This window comes from Orcinus orca, chromosome 6 (assembly GCF_937001465.1).
Source record: "Orcinus orca chromosome 6, mOrcOrc1.1, whole genome shotgun sequence".
In the NCBI taxonomy this organism is placed as follows: Eukaryota; Metazoa; Chordata; class Mammalia; order Artiodactyla; family Delphinidae; genus Orcinus; species Orcinus orca.
The window spans coordinates 67,754,519-67,773,251 of record NC_064564.1 but is presented as its reverse complement, the minus strand read 5'-3'; the positions used below and the strand labels follow the sequence as shown (position 1 = coordinate 67,773,251).

General features: G+C 42.2%; 1 long non-coding RNA gene across 1 annotated transcript in view; it reads right to left on the bottom strand.

Annotated features, from left to right (window-relative positions):
• The window catches only part of LOC117199015 (uncharacterized), a 145,130-nt gene that overhangs the window by 44,007 nt on the left and 82,390 nt on the right, over nt 1-18,733 (bottom strand). The window contains exons 6-8 of the long non-coding RNA XR_007477817.1: nt 13,325-13,510; nt 1,221-1,633; nt 596-706 (exon numbers count right to left, since the gene is read on the bottom strand). This is a non-coding gene — a long non-coding RNA (uncharacterized LOC117199015). The remainder of the gene's footprint in view (nt 1-595; nt 707-1,220; nt 1,634-13,324; nt 13,511-18,733) is intronic.

Genomic DNA, 18,733 nt, shown 5'->3' with positions numbered 1-18,733 from the left:
AGACAAAACATTTTGAAAAAATGCTATTTTTGAGAAGCTTTTGTATGTCAGTACAGGAAATAAACAAGAACACTCATCGAAGCATTGTTTATCATAGTGCAAAATTAGAAACAATCTCATTATTCATCAACAGGAGAATGGAGATAGATATAGATGGATAGATAGATAGACAGACAGACTGACGTCTGTTCACAAATCATTACAATATATAGTAGTTAAAATGAACGGATCAGAGCTTTGCTGCCAAAATCTAATGCTAAATTAAAAAAAAAAGGTGCAGAATGATATGCACGTTGTATTTAAAGTTATTTAATGTTTTAAAACATGCAAAACAAGAGTACCTATTGTTGAAAACATGTATACGGAAGAAGTATGAAAGCACGCAAATTCAGGACAGTGTTAAGCTCTGGGGTAGGAGGAAGGGAAATGGGGTTAAGGAGGAATCTACAAAAAACTCAGCTCGGTCTGAAGCGAACTCGTCCAAATGTCAGGATTGCCTAGAACTCAATGGTGGCACACACAGTTCTGTTATTATATTCTCCCTATTTGTTGTTGTGGATTAAAAACAATTTTTTTGTAAGTCACAGATACTTACCTGAGACCAGATGGCTGATGGGTGGGGTCATCTGGAAGAAACCCAAGCAGGACCCCGAATCTGATTTCCATTCCAGTCCTCTTTCCACGTGGCTCTCAGTTCAGGATCTGCCTGCAGATGCAGGATTTACATCATTTTGGTGTTAATCTTAGTAACCTATTTTTACCTGAGAGACACTGTTCCTCACGGCCCATCAAGGCCACATCTGCCCTGGCCAGAAAGAGCACAAAGCGCACTTGCTCTGTGAGGCTGAGCTGTTGCTTCACAGTGTGTCACTTGGGTCTGTTTTCCAGCTTCGCTCATGCGTTGCAACAAAGTGCTGAGCCACTGAAAGGCTGGTAGAGAGATGGTCTAAACATGCAAAAAGTATATGCAAAAAAAGAGAGAGAGAGAAACAGAAAGGAGAGGGAGAATCATGTGCATGTGAGGAAATAGACAAAGTCAGTCACAATCAATACTGCTCAGGAACCATAAAACACCCAGGGGGGTTATTTTAGATGATGGGAAGAGCTTGAAATAATGGCATTTCATAGCCTTTAAGTGCAAATACACAATCTAATGGGAAGGGGTTTGTTAGCATTTTTTCTAGTCTATTTTAAGACAAAAACAAGAAGACAAATGATACCTTGGCAATGACTGCAGAGTCTTATGCAGAGAGATTTATTACACCTTGGAAAGTTCAGGGCAGTGTTTTCTGTTTTCTTCAGTGGCTTAAAACAATAAAAGTTTATTTTTCATAGTGAGTCTGCCCCAGGCTCTTCTCAGTATCATCATCATCTTAGCTCCAAACCCACGCTGATGAAGCATCCACTCTGGAGAATTTTGGGATGTGATGGCAGAGGAGAAAAAGAGCGATCTCGAGGGTGTCATGTCAGCAGTTGAATCCTCAGCTGAAAGTAGCACACGTCACTTCAGGGCAGTGGTTTTTATCATTGGATCCTTGATGCTCTTCAAGTTACCTAAGAGGCTCTTCCCTCTTTTTCTTCTCTAAGCATAACTTCCAGGTCAGCTTTTCAGTGCATGAACCAAAGCTTCCTGCTGTTGGAGAAGAAGATAACTCTTGTAGTAGAGTGCCCGGAACAAACCTTCTCTGGAGTCAAGGAGTAAACTGTATATGATTATGTTTTTAGATACTTCTCACCCTGGAATGCCTACCTGTTATCATGAGCTATGAAAGTATTCTTTTCATACTGCTGGAGAAAACTCAGATCTGTGACAGAATTCCTCCTGCTGTCTCGAGAGCCAATATAGCAACAACTAACATTTACTGAACACCTACTCTTCTCGGGAAGGCACTATTGCTAGCCCATTTTACAGATAAGAAAAGTGAGATAGATACCAGAAGGTTAAGTAATATCCCTCAGGTCACCCAGAAGAAGCGGTAGAGCCAGGATTTGAACCTAGGCAGTTGGTTCTAACAGCCTGGGCTTGTAATACACGCCACACTTTATCCACGAGGTGCTATTTAAAAATAACTGAAGGCAGCTATTGAAATGACAGCACCAGGTTATGTTAGGAGCCGTGGGGCCTCTACTTCAGATACAGGGGGTCTAGGAGGGAAGTATTCACACACCAGTGAAGGTGACAGTGGTTTGATAAAAATCAGAATCCTTTCCTTAGGGCTCGTAGCAACCTAGAACATTAGCTTCAGGGCTCCTGTGTATTCTACCCTACCTAAGTTATGGCTAATTTCTGTTATACCCCTCAACCCCCAGAGAATGAAAATGGAGATGGACTTGGAAATGATATCAGATAAAAGTCAGAAGTCTTAAGCTTGAGTTCAGTATTGCCACTTAACTAACTACATGGATTCATTTTCCTCACCTTCCTCATGTGTGAAATGAGAAAAAGAATTCCTGCTACATAGGTAGTGAGAGTCGAATCAAACAGAGGCACAGAGAACTGTGATTGTACACATTCACACTGTTGACCCAGGAACTTGTTTTCCCTTTATTCCACAAGTCAAAGGGAAACAACAAAATGCTGTAAACATGTATGAAAGACTCATGTGAATGCCCAAAAGCCTTCTATTGTAGAATTAATATTAACCTTGGTTAAGTCATTTTCCCTTTTCTTTCCCCATCTATAAGAGGAGGGATACTAATCACTGAAGTCTCTTCCAACTTTGATACTGTGTGATTTGTTTCATCCCAGAACTAGGAGAAGTGAACCAGAGTTTTTAAATGGTAGTTTGGCTACTTGCGGACCACCTTACCCTCTTAAGGTGAACACATGCCTAGGGTCCCACCAATCACACAGGATCCATGGGAAAATCTAACAGCTCCAAGATATAATTCATTGCCCCCAAGTTTACGTGTTAAAGAGAACTGGATTCTGCACCGGAACGAGGCGGGTATCCGGTTTGGCAGGGAACCTGCTAGAAATGGGGGTGGTGGCATTCCAGCACTTTTGTTCTGGGTAATGCCAGACACATGAGGAATGCAGGACACGACGACCTTTGAGGGAGCTTCTAGCCCTATGATCTCATGTGACTGCCTCACTGATAAGTATCACTTGAAAACGATGTTGGGTATGACCAGGCATAGCAGGCTGGGAGCCAGAGCCATGTCTTTCCACAGGCAGTCACGTCAAATGTGGCAAATGTAACTTGAGGGAGTGACTGGAGTGTGGTCCTGAAGCAGCTGTGTGCTCTGCCGGCCCCTCCAGAATAGGGTTGACCCATTCCAGGGGAAGCCAGCCCCCTGGGGAGCCTACATGCTGTGGCTGAGAACGATGGGTCCATTCTCAAAGGGAAAGGGCATGATCAGTTGCTCTGATCATAGTCTATTACATGGACCCTCCCCCCAGCCATCCCATCCCAGCCTGAAGCAGATGATAGGAACAGTCACCTATGCAGCATGGAGCCCTGTCAGCAGCCTGGAGATCCATCATAACGCCCGCAGGCTGAGTGGCCAGTGCGGTCACACTGAGATGAGCACGGGTGGCCTCCCGAATCACCATGCACTGGACGCCCATTAATAATTCAGTCTGTGCCTCTAGCAGGCCGTGCTCATCCCTGCCTAAGGGCCTCTGCACTGGCTGTTCCCTTCTGAAAAGCCTGGCCCCCGGGTCTCACACAGCTGGCTCCTTTCTGCAATTCAAGTTTTCTTTCCAGTATCGCTTCCTTAAGCCTTCTAGGCACACACCCTCCCAAACTCTCTATCACAACACTCCATTTTATATTTCATATAGCACTTCTCATTATCTGGAATGGTTCTGTTCATTTATTTCTCTGGTTTATTGTCTATTTCCCCTGTAAAACGTTAATGAGAACCAACGTCTCCTGTGTCTTCTCCAACCTGCTCTCAACACCTAGAAAAATATCTAGCAGATAATAAGAGATCAATAAAAAATTAGCAAAATGAATGCATTAGTTAATGAGTTAATTCCATCTAGGAGAGGTGTGGACCAGCCCAAAGAGGGCTCCCCTCTCCGTGCTGTGTAGCAGTGGTAAGAATTCACGGCTCCAGGGGAGCTTTCATAGACACCCCTCCCCATTTCATGAGCCATCCTCTGTCCTCTCCCCCATTAAAGATCTGAGAATCACTCTCTGACCCATAGGGATTAGCTCCCGACATCTATATTTTAGGAATGATTTTGGTTGCAAAGTAACAACAATAACAACAACCTATTGTAGTGCACTGTAATTTCAACGAAGGGGTTATCATTTTTCTCGAGAACAAATCAGGAGGCATTGGGCCCGGTGTCAGTGTGGCAGCCCTGCTGTAAAGACATCTTGCCTCTCCCTCCTTTAAAATCCCTGCTCCTAGCACACAACTTTCATCTGGTGTTTGTCACATCACAGTCACAAGATGGCTGCGGCACCACCAGGCATCATGTCTGAACTCCAAAGAAGGGAAAAGCAACGGGAGAAAGAGCCGTGCTTTGTGAATTTGTTGTTCCTTCTTATTGGGAAAATAAAAGCCTTTCCAGAATCTATATCCAGCCCCCTTCTATTTACATCTCCTACCTTAGTACTGGGTCACAAGGCCACCCCTAGACCAGTTCCTGACACAGGGCAATGAGATCACGGTGAATGGTTTATAGTGTCACACTGCATCCCCTGGGGCTGGAGAAAAAGACCCATTTTCCATGAGATCAAGGTGTTGCCACACTCTGCCGAACAAACCGATATATCATAACTAAATGGCCTAGAGTGGACATTTCACCCAAAATTAGAGCTGAGGCTCACATAAACTGAGAGTGAAAAGCAGATGCCTTGAGCCATCATGCTTCTGAAGTTTCTGAAGCTTTGGCTGTTCCAAGTGTTTAAATTCCATCAGATGCTGAAATATCTACCCAATATATTTTCTTTTTTTTCTTAAGCTGGCCCAAAGATAGTGTCTGTTATTCAAAACCAGAGGGTCTTCGTTACAGGAGCATCTAACCACCAGCATCCTGCATGGCCCATCAGGCTGCGCTGCATGGTTGCTGTAGGGTGTTAGACAACCCATTCCTATCTCCCTCAGGAATGACAGCCCTTTGGACCAAACACTCTGCTCCCCCTGCGGTGACCCAAACGCTTAGACGTTACGTCATCAGCCTGACAACCTCCCCCTCTTCACCTTCAGACAGTATTTGCTGAGATCCCCAGTGTACAGGGAGGCCCGCTGGGTACTAAAGGCCTGCCTTGTGACAGAGGGATGGGGTTTGTGCAATAACACCCATACTCACTAGTGGAGGAGATGTCATCTCACATCCATGACAAAGGCCGAAACATATCGGGCCTTCTGATTGTGAGCCCAGTACATTTTTTTCTTTTTTAAGCCATCTGATTCTCCGGGACACACACACACTCTCCCTCTCTCTCCCCATTTCGCTCACATACATATACACAAAAAACAGTCACCCACACCCTCACAATTAAGAAAGATCCTAATGGGGCTTCCCTGGTGGCGCAGTGGTTGAGAGTCCGCCTGCCGATGCGGGGGACACGGGTTCGTGCCCCGGTCCGGGAAGATCCCACATGCCGCGGAGCGGCTGGGCCCGTGAGCCATGGCCGCTGAGCCTGCGTGTCCGGAGCCTGTGCTCCGCAACGGGAGAGGCCACAGCAGTAAGAGGCCCGTGTACCGCAAAAAAAAAAAAAAAAAAAAAAAAGAAAGATCCTAAAGAGTGAAAAGTCTGGCCAGTCCAGCTTAGTATTCCGCCCCTGCTAATCAGCCATAAGGAATATTTGGTGGAGATTCTAAGAATTGTCACACAAGTATCTAGAGAGAGATCTCTTGCTCTATTTCCTACACATTTATTCTAAATTCTTTCCCAATGTATATATCTCTTCAACTTGTGCAAGTTTTAGACAGGATTTCTCAAAATGTGTTGCTTGCAAATGACAGGTTTACATGGACAAATGGTTCCCTAATCAGAGGACTTTGGATACATCTGATTAAAGGAAGTTCAGTGCTTCTTCTTGAAAGACACTGCAAAGCCTTCTGTATTCCAGAATGCATGATGAGTAGCTACAAGAGGGATGCGGTGTGTGGCATCTTTCGAATTTCTTTAACCACTGAAATTTCTCCCTTGGTGTATGTTGAAAGGCTGGTGATGCAAGAGATAAGCTTTGGGAAATTGCTAGGGGAAGGGGCACAGAGGGGAAATCCTAGAAACTACTACCTCTTTTAAGTACCAAGAGACACAGTGTATGAGTTGGTTAAGTAGGCCCCGTGCCATGTTATGAGTACCCCTAGTGGATGTCAGCAGATCGTAAGAAAGGCCACCTAGTCCACTGTTCCCGAGTTCTACATCGCAGCTGCTGTCCTGGGTGAAAAGCACGTTAGTCTAGCGGAGAGTGCACGTGTGTTCTTGGGCTGATCACGTTATTTCTCTGATCATCAGGTTTCCCTCCTTCAAAATGAGCACTCTAGACCACAGATCACAGAAACGACACCTGTTCACACCATCTAGAAAATGAAACCAGAGGGATAGGAACCAAAACCCATTATTTTAAAATACTTATTAATAAATTAAAGACGGTGACTATGTAATCTGCTGTGATTTTTAAAGACTATGGTCATTGTTTGGCTGCACTGCGCAGCCCGTGGGATCTTAGTTCCCCAATCCCCTCGGCAGTGAAATATGAGGTTCTAATCACATCCCTGTATCCTACCTCTGTGAAAAAGAAAATGGTCTTCTGTGTGTCCGAGGGAACAAGAACATTAAAAGGCACATGGTGTAGTAGGGGAAAAAACCTAACAAGGGCATCAGAAGACCAAAATTCTAGTCAAGCCTTTAGACAGCTATTGTTCTGAGTCGAATTGTGTCCCTCCACCCAGTTCATATGTTGGAGTCCTAACCCCCAGCACCTTAAAATGCAACTTTCTCTTGGAGACAGGGTCTTTATGGAGGTAATCAAGTTAAAAGGAGGTCATGAGGGTAAGCCCTAATCCAGTATGACTAGTAGACTTCTAAGAAGAGGAAACTTGGACACAGACACACCTAAGTGGGAATATGATGAGAACAGACACAGGGAGAAGATGGCCATTGATAAGCCAAGGAGAGATAAGGCCTGGAACAGGTCCTTCCCTCACAGGCCTCAGAAGGATCCAACCCTGCCAACACCTTGGTTTTGGACTTCTAGCCTCCGGAACTGGGAGACAATAAATTTCTGTTGTTTTAGCCACTCAGTCAGCAGTACTTTGTTACAGAACCCTGGCAAACTAATACAGCTGTGTTCTTGGCTAAGTCTTCTAATATCTCTGGGTCTCAGTTTCCTCACCTATAGCATTAGGGGGCAGATGACCTTTGAAATTGCTTTTATCTCTAGTGGTTAATGGTTAAGGATGAATACAGCCTCTCACTAGTTCTTCTGAGATATAAACATGTACCATCTTCTGAGAAAAGCTTTCCCTCTTGTCTACAGAACAATGGATTACAGACAAACTGACACCATCTTTGATAATCCTGTCTGGCCATCCAAATTTATATTTCAGTAATGACTTTGGGAAGCAAAAGAAGGAAGAAAGGAGGGTCAAAGTAACTCTGATGAAAGGCTACAAACGGATAAGTTCATCCCTTTCTACAGGAAATTCATCATTTGAAAAAACTGGCTTATAACAGATTCCAAGGAGGTGCTGGGGCGGGGGGGGTGTTCAGATGGAAAGAACAATAACAAATGTAAGTTTCATGACACCATTCCCCATGGCAGAACCTCTGTAAACAATAAAAGCACACATCTGTGCTCTCTTCACAACTCATTTCTGGGTGTTCTCTTCCCCTCTTCCTCTCTCTTTCTTTCTAGTGTTTATCATGAAAGAATATATGTTTCAGGCACAACTACTGAACTGGGTGCTACTATCCTGTTCCATCTCACCAATGAACCAGTTAATAACAATGACTTTGTGCAACCTTTATTGACCTCACATCAGTATTATCATCTTGGTATAAATCCCAGGCTATTAATGAACCTTCAAAGCCTGGAATATAGTATTAATGCCAGAATGATAATTGGTAAGAAGAACATTTTGGCAACTGAAATTGCAATTCTAAATGCTATAAAACAACTGATGTGCTAGTTCCCCTTCTCTTTAACTCATTGAATGTATACTCTCCTGCCAAAGGAAATATGAAGATAAGCATTCTAGTCTATGATATGATTAAAAAAATTTTTTTTTTCTTTTCTTTCTTTTTTTTTGCGGTACGCGGGCCTCTCACTGCTGCGGCCTCTCCCGTTGCGGAGCACAGGCTCCGGACGCGCAGGCTCAGCGGCCATGGACCACGGGCCCAGCCGCTGCACGGCATGTGGGATCTTCCCGGACCAGGGCACGAATCCGCATCCCCTGCATCGGCAGGCAGACTCTCAACCACTGCGCCACCAGGGAAGCCCTATGATATGATTTTACCATCACTAAGAAGCAATGATAGGGTGACCTTCTTAAGAAGCAGCTGGCTATATTACATTAATATAGTAGCATCAACTATATCAAAACAAAAATCAACATACTTGGCAAGCATCAATCCCACATTTAAATGGACAGTGCTTACATTAGTCAGGGTCCCCATAAGATGGAATACTCTAATTAGATCATTCAAAGGCTTATTTACCAAGGAACCTTTTACAAAGGTGTACACAGGTTGAAATAAAACCACAAGGAATTGTGGGCAATAATCTGGGGTTGGGAGCTCAGCCACTGTTACCAACCCTAGGTACAAGGAGACAAGGAGGAGGGGTTGGCAGAACCTGGAAAAAGAAAGCCATAAAGAGAAGACTGCCTTGAAAAGAGTAGTGGTGTTCCATCTAGGGACCTTGCCAAGGTGTCCCCACAAGGACGGAGTAAGGAGGATAAGTACTCTGACCTCACTCACCCCCCTCCCTTCAGTGTTCTGCCAGGGCTCTCCACGGATCAAATTCAACCAGAGACAGAACAGGGTGCCCACTGACGTGGTCCATAAGAGTCAGCCTGTAAAGACCAGGGTGAGTAGATCTGGAGGGGCAACTGGAGGACATCCAGCAGAGTGCTACGTAACCCAACAAACTCATAGAAATATTTGTAAATTTTGTAAGAGCAGAAAATGTCTGCTCTTGTTCACCATTTTATCCCCAGCTGTGTCATTCCAACACTAACTTTCCAATTCTCTGACACCGACTGGGTGCCCAATAATTTAATTCAATGTGACATTAACTACCCAGAGTTAGCACAGACCCCAGAAGGTAAGGGCTCAGTCCCACTTCAGACACCAGCTGCAAATGGGGTCCCCAGACGACCTTCACTTCTGCCCAGCCGACTATACATCTGGAGGTACCCACAACCCCTACTCAGGTTCAGTAATTTGCTAGAACAACTCACAGCTCAGGGAAGCTCTCTACTTTCTCTTACAGTTTTATTATCAAGAGTACAGCTCAGGAACAGCCAAATGGAAGAGATGCATAGGGCAAGGTACAGGAGTAAGTAGGGCACAGAGCTTCCACACTCTTTTCAAGGGCACACCCTCCCAGCACATCAACGTGTTCACCAACCTGGAAGCTTCTAAATTTACTAAATCTTTGGCCATTACTGCTTGAACTCGATCTCCAGTCCCTCTCTCTTTCCCAGAGGTTAGAGGTGGGACTGAAGTTCTACTCCTCTAGTCACATGGTTGGTTCCTCTGGGGACCAGCCCCCATCCTGAAGCTTTCTAAGTACCCCATCTATAGTCACCTCATTAGAATACAAAAGACACTCCTATCACTGGAAATTCCAAGGATTTTAGGTGCCAGGAGCCAGGACAAAGACCAAACATATCTTTTTATCATGCCACACCAGCACGTTGTACCACAGTGTCTGGCACATAACAGACACTCTGTATTTGTTAATGAATGATACAGTCTCCAGTGGGTCACTCTGAAGTTCCTTCTCCTTTCCTTCTTTCCTTTTGAAAGGCGGTTAAATTTTTTAAGCCAAAACTATACATGGCTTTAAGCTTCTCCTTCCCCTCTAGTCAGATCATCTAGAGAAGACAAACCCTAACTGGCTTGCAGAATCCTAGGGCATTTCAACACCTCTGATACCCAAAGCAAAGAGAGACTCAAAGGAGAAACAGTCACACAGATTTTTTAGAGAAGGAACCTAAACTACTGATATACAACCTGCCCCAGTCTCCTCAGAGTTGTATCCCTTCTTGTCACCTTCACTACAAACAGATTCTGTAGTCCTAAACAGAAGTAGGAAGCTAGGGCTGGACATTTGCTAGAGGAGGTACGCTATTTTTGCTTATATAATATATTGTACAACATGCCACCAAAAGGACTTTATTATGTTTTGGATAGTTTCCCAATGAGACGAATCCCACCTTATACTTTTAAAATCCCAAGGTAACCAGCATTTTACGTATCAGGGAAAACTGGATCTCTACCAGGAAAATATCTGAAACCAGGGATGAAGAAAATACAGAACATAGTAGAGATATTCTAAATCCATTAACAGGAAAAAAAAAAACCCCAAAACCCCACAAAACTGAAAAACAAACAAATCCATTCAAGGCTGATATGCCTTGAAAATACAGTATGAAATTCTACTTTATGTAGCCCATCAAGTTCTCAGGGCAGCACCCTCTCGCCCGCCTGCTTGTAAGCCTCACAAGCGTCCTATTTAATAAATCACTTCTTATCTATCAAAAAAAAAAAAAAATGAGGGTTAGGGGAAGAGCAGTGAAGTTTTCCATCCATCAGTAGACCTAGCTGTCAATGGGACTGGACTGTCGTGAGGCTTCTCTACAGCAACAGCCTCCTAATATTAACAAAATGAGCCAAGCCCTATGACCAAAATCTGAAGCCTCAACCTAAACAGTTATCCAAAGGCTTGATCAGGTCCCTTTGGAGAATATTTTTAGGCTGTTCACACACCCATGACCCATCTTTCTGGGGAAAGGGGCTCCTGAATTTCCTCAGCTGAGTGTCCTCTCTGGCCAGTGCATCCTCTGTGCACGGGACACCTCCTTTGATCAACAGCATCGTTTCAGGCACTGATCACAAAAGGCGTCCAAGAACAGATTGTGATCACTTGCAAAAGCTTGCTAGACACACCTGATCGTGGAAAGAAATGCCTAAGGCAGTTGTTCTAAACCCAGTTGATCATTCTAAATGACCTACGGGGAAGGGAAGACGGGCATGGCCAGAGGTTGCTGGAAAGAAAGACAGTGAGAGAGAACTGAGTGGATATCTGGGCCCACCCAAGTGTACGGAATTACATCTGGAGGTGGGGACCAGGTGTCTTTTTTAAGTCACACCGACCTACCCCACTATCACCCCATCACACAGTGGAAGAGACACAAAATTTTCCTTTTCATATCTCTAAACGATACACTGGATTGGTTAGACTGGAATTACGTGGGGAACTTTTTCAAAATATACATGTGCAAGACCCTCCTTACCCACCACCCACCTCACCATCCTGAGAAACCTTACGTGGTGGCACCCTATGAATTTTGCAAGAAAGAGCTCCCTAGGTCATTTCGACCCTCCCCCTCCTCCCTTCATCCTGCCCCATCTCCGGTTGAGATCCACTAAACACTAGTTCCCTATTACACTCAATTACTAGAAAGAAATATACTTGGGTCACATATCTTAATTCCCTGCTGACACACCTTAATGGAATTAATATTTAACAATACACACTTGACTTAGATCAGAAATGCCTGATAAAGGTTATCTACTTGAATTTTACATTGTTATACCTTCTGGAAAATCATTTTCAATCATCTGATACATTACTCAACATCCATTACATAAACCTTCACAAAACGCCATGTCTAACAAGAGATGGTCCCCCCCCAGCAGAACACGTCTGTGTCTTTCTAACAGACAGTGATAATGAGATATTGCAAAGCATTTGCCCTGATGCCTCAGCTGCTAGAAAACAAGCCTTTAAAAAAAAAAAAAAAAAAAAAGCAATAACTAATACTGGTGAGGATCCTTGGAAATGGCTTGTAAGACAGCGCTATCGATAGAACTTTCTGTGATGCCAGAAATGTACTACATCTGCACTGTCCGATTCAACAGCCAATAGGCACATGTGGCTCGTGAACACTTTAAATGTGAATCGTGTGACTGAGGAGTGAATTTTAAATATTATTTAATTTCATCTAATGTAAATTTAAATAGCCGCATGTGGCTAGTGACTATATGGAACGGCATGGTTCTAAGGCCACTTTTCATATTTAAACTTAGAGTTAATACATACGCATAAGTAAGATGACCCAAAAATCTGACAGTAGTTTCAACTTAGGTACAAATGTTATGTGTAAATTGTAAGAGTGTCCTCGGCCTTTAGCAATATTATTCAAAAGGATTTGTGCATTTCTAGGGTTGACTATAGAAACTTGGCTGCTCTCAATAAAAAGCAAGCTCAGGTCATCTCTCTGATGCAGCCTGATTTAACCTGACATGCCTTTTGGCCTGGGCTGTTACTGTTGGAACTGCTGGGACCTGATGGCAGAAGAGCTGACCTTCCTCTGAGCAGGGCCACCATAACCCCTCTGAATGGCAGGGCAGTGACATTTACTCTCCCCTCAGCTAGGGACCCTCCGCTGTTCCAACCTCACCTGGTAAAGGGAGGGCAGGAGGTGGCTTTAGGGCTTTGTTAATTCACACCTGGAGGGTGTGTTCTCTTTCCAGTGAAGGGCCCAGTGGGTTTGCAGGGTTTCTCAACCTCGGCACAGGGACATTTTGGGCCCTATAATTCAGTTATGGGGACTGTCCTGTGCATTGGAAAATGTTTAGCAGCATCCCTGGCCTACCCATTAGATGCCAGTAGCATCCCCCCAACTCTCCCAGTAGTGCCAACAAAATATTTCTGCAGACATTGCCAAATATTCACTGGGGGACACAAAATCACGCCTGGTTGAGAGCCACTGATCTAGACAGTAAGTTCTTGGACTATGGGTTTCTTAATAAAGCAGACCCATCTTAGTCTTTTGTTTACTCTTTAAAATCTCTAGTACCCAGCAGATGCCTGTATGTGACACACACTCAATTAAGCACTGCTTGGATGCATGAATAAAAAGCCAACATTATTTTTTAACTTTTAAATATCTCCCCCAGTGCCTAGAATAGTGTAAGACTCAATCAACAAATGTTTTCTGGTTTGTTAATAGTGTTATAGGTTTAAAAAAAGTAGGAATTCCTATTAATGACTATTTCTGAGGAAGAGAAATGATGGGAAAAATACATCTTTTTTTGCATCCCTTAATGTACATGAAGCAATTTCCTGGCCTGTTAGGGTCTTTAGTAAACAGAGTAAGTCCCAACACACACACTCACCAGTTCCAAATTAAGTACCATAATTGTCTGTGCATGAGGAACCAGGGCTCCATCACCTCAGTCTCCGTCTTTTCACTGAAGCTGGTTGGGGGGCTGTGGTCAGTAGGACCCCTTCCTCACTGACTGGTGGAGCCAATCATCGCCAGTGCCAGATATGATCCCCAGGAACCCCTGCTGCCAGGTTCCCTGCACGAGAAACATTGATGGCTCAGGTCAGTTGTAAGTCCCTGAACATTCAAGCTGTGTTTGCCAGCACGCGATGCTTTTACCTCATTTGTCACAATCAAACACCAGAAAATAAGCCTCCTGTCTAATTAAAGGCAAACCTTTGCACCTAAAACTTAGCAGATCTTTTACCTCCATGTACACATGGCATGTGGCACAGCACTGCAGAGAGAAATGAAAGGCATTGCCACTAGGTACAGATTTAAACCAATGATACGTTCAGCATAGTCTAGCCTACCCTGTTTACCTAAACAGCTGATGGTATTTTGAGCTTCTTGGACAAGATTCTTTTATTGAATGGGAAATATCACTAAGTTCCATACTGCTGGCTGTACATTTAAAGAACTGCTTTATTCAAACAACCGAAATCATTACGTCACACTGCTATTTTACTAGGGACAAGGTCAGAGCATTTATTATAAGTAGAAAGGAAAAAAGAAGTGCAGCTGGTTGTAAGAGCCCTCACTTCCCTTAGAGCAGTGACTTGCTGGCGACATATTAGAATCACCTGGGCAGCTTTTTAAAGTCCCAAGGGTCAGGCTACAGACCAGGCAAGTTAAATCAGACTCTCAGGGTAGCACTCGGCATTGCAGATTCTTTTATGTAAATGTTTTATTTTAGAACAGCTTCAGATTTATGGAAGATTGCTAACATAGTATAGCCATTTCCCATATTCCACACATCAGTTTCCCCAGTTATTAACATCCTGCATTAGTATGGTATATTTGTTACAATTAAGGAGCCAATATTGACACATTATTATTATTAACTAAAGTCCACACTTTTTTCATATTCCCTCAGTTTTTTCCTAATTTCCTTTTTGTATTCCAGGATCCCATCTAGGATTTACATTTAGTTGTCGTGTCTCCTTAGGCTCTTCTTGGTTGTCACAGTTTCACTGACTTCCCTTGTTTTTGATGCCCTTGATGGTTTTGAGGAGTACTGGTCAGATATTTTGTAGAACGTCCCTCGATTGGGATTTGTCAGCTGTTTCCCTCATGACTGGACTGGGGTTACATGCTTGGGGAAGAAGACCACAGAGGTAGAGCCATTCTCAATATGACATCACTACGGACGCTGATCCTCATTCGGCTGAGAGAGTGTTATCAGGTTTCTCTGGTATAAAGTTGCTCTTTGCTCCCCTTTCTCATACTGTACTCTTTTGAAATAAGTCACTATGTTCAACTCCAACTTAAGACGTGGGGAATTCTATTCCACCTCCCTGAGGGTATAGGATCTAAATAAAATGTTTAGAATTCTTTGGTACAGAACATTTGTCTATTTTCCTTCATGTATTTATTCAATAATTGATTCATATCCGTATGGACTCATTTAGTTTCTACTTTGGGTTTCAACCCTACACTACTTCATTTATTTTGCTGCTTACCATTTCCAGCCTTGGCCATTGGGAGCTCTTTCAGGTAGCTGTGTCCCTCTGACACATCCCCATCACTGCGTTGTTGTTTTTCTGAGCACTTTCTTTTCGGCGCTATAAGATGCTCCAGGCTCATCTTGTTTATTTTCTACCCTAGTCCTAAAATCAGCCATTTATCCAAGTTCCGGTTCCTTTTGTTGGAGAATAATATTAGAAACCAAGATCTGGGGGCTAGGTATGCTCGTTGCTACTGGGGTGTCATTGCCTCTAGGTCCTCTCAGGTGACAGAACAAGGAAGTACAAATGTATGTACGCTAACCCATGTATATACACATATCTATAAGTATTTCTATATGTAACCATCTGTGTCTATATTAAGCTAACATGAGTCCATATTGATGTCTCCAACTCTAATCTGTTATCGCATGGATGATTCCAGCCTCCTCCTTTTACTTATCTGTAACCTCCAACCAAACTTGGCTCCCACCATTGTGCATGCATTTACTTAATTGTTGAGTTTCAGTATGCATGTACAGTGGCATTAAAATCATTAATCTGTACTCCCCTGGGACATAGCATTATCAACGAGGGTAGAGTGCTTACATACAGTTCATTTTGTCTTTAGTCTTACAGACTCCACTCATTTCTGAGATTACTTAGGTCAGCACCTTTTTTTCTCCACAGCCTTCAGTGAGGTTGTTTAACACATTTGTAGCACAGTTATATTGTTTTATCATAATTCTGCATTTCATCCTGGCATACCCAACATACTAAATGATTTTTTAAATTTGCATACATTAAGGTTCACTATTCTATAAAGTTCTATGGGTTTCTGACAAATGCATAATATCATGTGCCCACCATTACAGTTATCATACAGAATAGTTTCACTCTCTTAAATAATCCCCTGTGCTTCACTTATTTCAACCTTTTCCCATTTTCCCTAAGCTGCCATAGAACTAGAACAAATAATTTTAAAATTTGCATGGAAACATAAAAGACCCCTAATATCCTGAACAATCTTGAGAAAGAACAGAGCTGGAGAAATCCCATCCCCGACTTCAGACTATACTACAAAGTTATAGTAATCAAAACAGTATGGCACTGGCATAAAAACAGACACATATATCAAAGGAACAGAACAGAGAGCCCAGAAACAAACAAACAAGCCCACGCACTTATGGTCAATTAATCCACGACAAAAGATGCAAGAATATACAATGGAGAAAAGATGGTCTCTTCAATAAATGGTGCTGGGAAAACTGGACAGTTATGTGTAAAGGAAATTAGAACATTTTCTCACGTCATGAATAAAAATAAACTCAAAATGGATTAAAGCCCTAAACATAAGACCCGAAACCATAAAACTCCTAGAAGAAAACATAGGCAGAACACTCTTTGACATAAATATTAGCAGTATTTTTTTTTAATCTGTCTCCTAAGGCAAACGAAACAAAAGCAAAAATAAACAAATGGGACCTAATTAAAAAGCTTTTGCACAGCAAAGGAAACCATCAACAAAACAAAAAGACAGATTACTGAATGGGAGAAAATATTTGCAAATGATATGACCAATGAGGGGTTAGTATCCAAAATATATAAACAGCTCATACAACTCCATATCAAAAAACAACCTGATTACAAAATGGGCAGAAGACCTGAATAGACATTTTTCCAAAGAAGACATACAGAAAACCACAAATAACAAACACTGGTGAGGATGTGGAGAAAAGGGAACCCTAGTGAACTGTTGGTGGGAATGTAAATTGGTGCAGCCACTGTGGAAAACAACATGGAGGTTCCACAAAAAACTAAAAACAGAGTCGCCATATGATACAGCAATTCCACTCCTGGATATATATCTGAAGAAAATGAAAACACTAATTTGAAAAGATACATGCACCCCAATGTTCATAGCACCATTATTTACAATAGCCAAGATATGGAAGCTATCTAAGTATCCATCAACAGATGAATGGATAAAGAAGATGCAGTATATATAAAAACAATGGAATACTACTCAGCCATAAAGACGAATAAATTTTGTCATTTGCAACAACAGGGATGGACCGAGATGGTATTATGCTTAGTGAAAAAAGTCAGACAGAGAAAGACAAACATTGTGTGTTATCACTTATATGTGGAATCTAAAAATTAAAATGAACTAGTGAATATAACAAAAAAGAAATAGACTCACAGATATAGAGAACTGGTGGTTACCACTGCAGAGAGTGGGGGAGGGGCAATACAGGGGTACGGGATTAAGAGGTACAAACTATGTATAAATTAAATAAGCTACAAGGATATATAGCACAGGGAATATAGTCAACATCTTACAATAACTATAAATAGAGTATAATCTATAAAAATTTTGAATCACTACGTTGTATACCTGAAACTAATATAATACTGTAAATCAACTATACCTCGATAAAAAATAAAATAAAATAAAATAAAAAACTTACTGGCAGGGTTTTGGTAAAAGCAACAGTTTGGAATACCCCAGCATAGGGATGAGCATGTAACAAATGACCAGTCAAAATGAGTTCCCTTTTCTCCATTTTAAATGCTTTCTTGACTGTTTTCATGGTATACTCTTTGACCATTTTATTCCAAACATTATGAAGGACTGGCATAGTTATTATGAAATATCTCCCAATAGATGCATAAACATGCAAGATGGGTTATAATCTAGAGTTTTGCTTCTCTTGGAAACTGGCTACCTAGAATAAAGAAGTAAGCCTATTTGACAATCTTTTTTAGAAGGAAGTGATTCATGTTGAATCCACAGGAAGTTAATACTGGTCTATTTTTTAACTATTAGGGGAGGGGGTGAGAATTTACTAACGTCATGGAAACAATAATAAGTAGCAAATAGCACATATGATTAAAAAAAGGGGGGGCGAAGAAAGTGATGTGTTTTTGTTTTTTTTTTTTAACAAGGCAAACAGGAAAATAACCAGGAAGAACATTTTTTTGAAGCAACAATGGACCTTTTTATGATGACACCTTTGTACTTTTAAATTTCTGGACCCATATACAGGCAAGCAAGCAAGTGACAACAGAACTAAAAGCCAGAAAAGGTGAAAAGAGGGAAAAATAAAAGAACTGCATTTATCAAGTCTTTATGCTCCAGGCACGCTAGGAATTACACACGTTTAAATTATTTAATCCTCATGACATATTTATACCATTCTCACTTTATAGATGAGAACTGAGGACTCAGAAAGCCTAAGTAACTTGCCACATATGGTTCACATGGCAGAGACAGGAAGCCAAGTGTGCCTCAAATCCAAGCTGTCTAGTCCCATCTCAAAATCATTGTACCGTAAAGCTCTAACTCTTTAATTTCTGAAAAGGGGAAAGAGCGTGGAAAATTTAATTTCCCAAAAATACTGCCAACGTTCCTAGATATTTTATAAACTCAATCCTAAATTCTGCTTATTTTCTTGTATGGATAGCCTAAGAATTCCTTTAGCAGTTCTGAAAGGAAAGAAATCACCTTTCATTTCTTGTAAGATACGGACTGGTGCATTTTCACAATGACCTCCCTAAGACAGTAACCCTCCTCTTGCATCTCCCCAGTAGTCATTAGTGAATCCCAGAGCCCTCCATTCCTGCTTTCAAAAGATCTGCCAGCCCAGCAGTAGTGGCACTAATGAGAGCTGGCCATGGCGTAACAGACGCCAGTGACTCATGGGAGAGAGGGGCCAGGTCTAGCGATGCATCTCCCTCTTGTTGCAAACATTAAGCCCAACCAAATTCTTCACAGTAAAACTGATGATGAAACTCACAGAAGGGAAAATGTC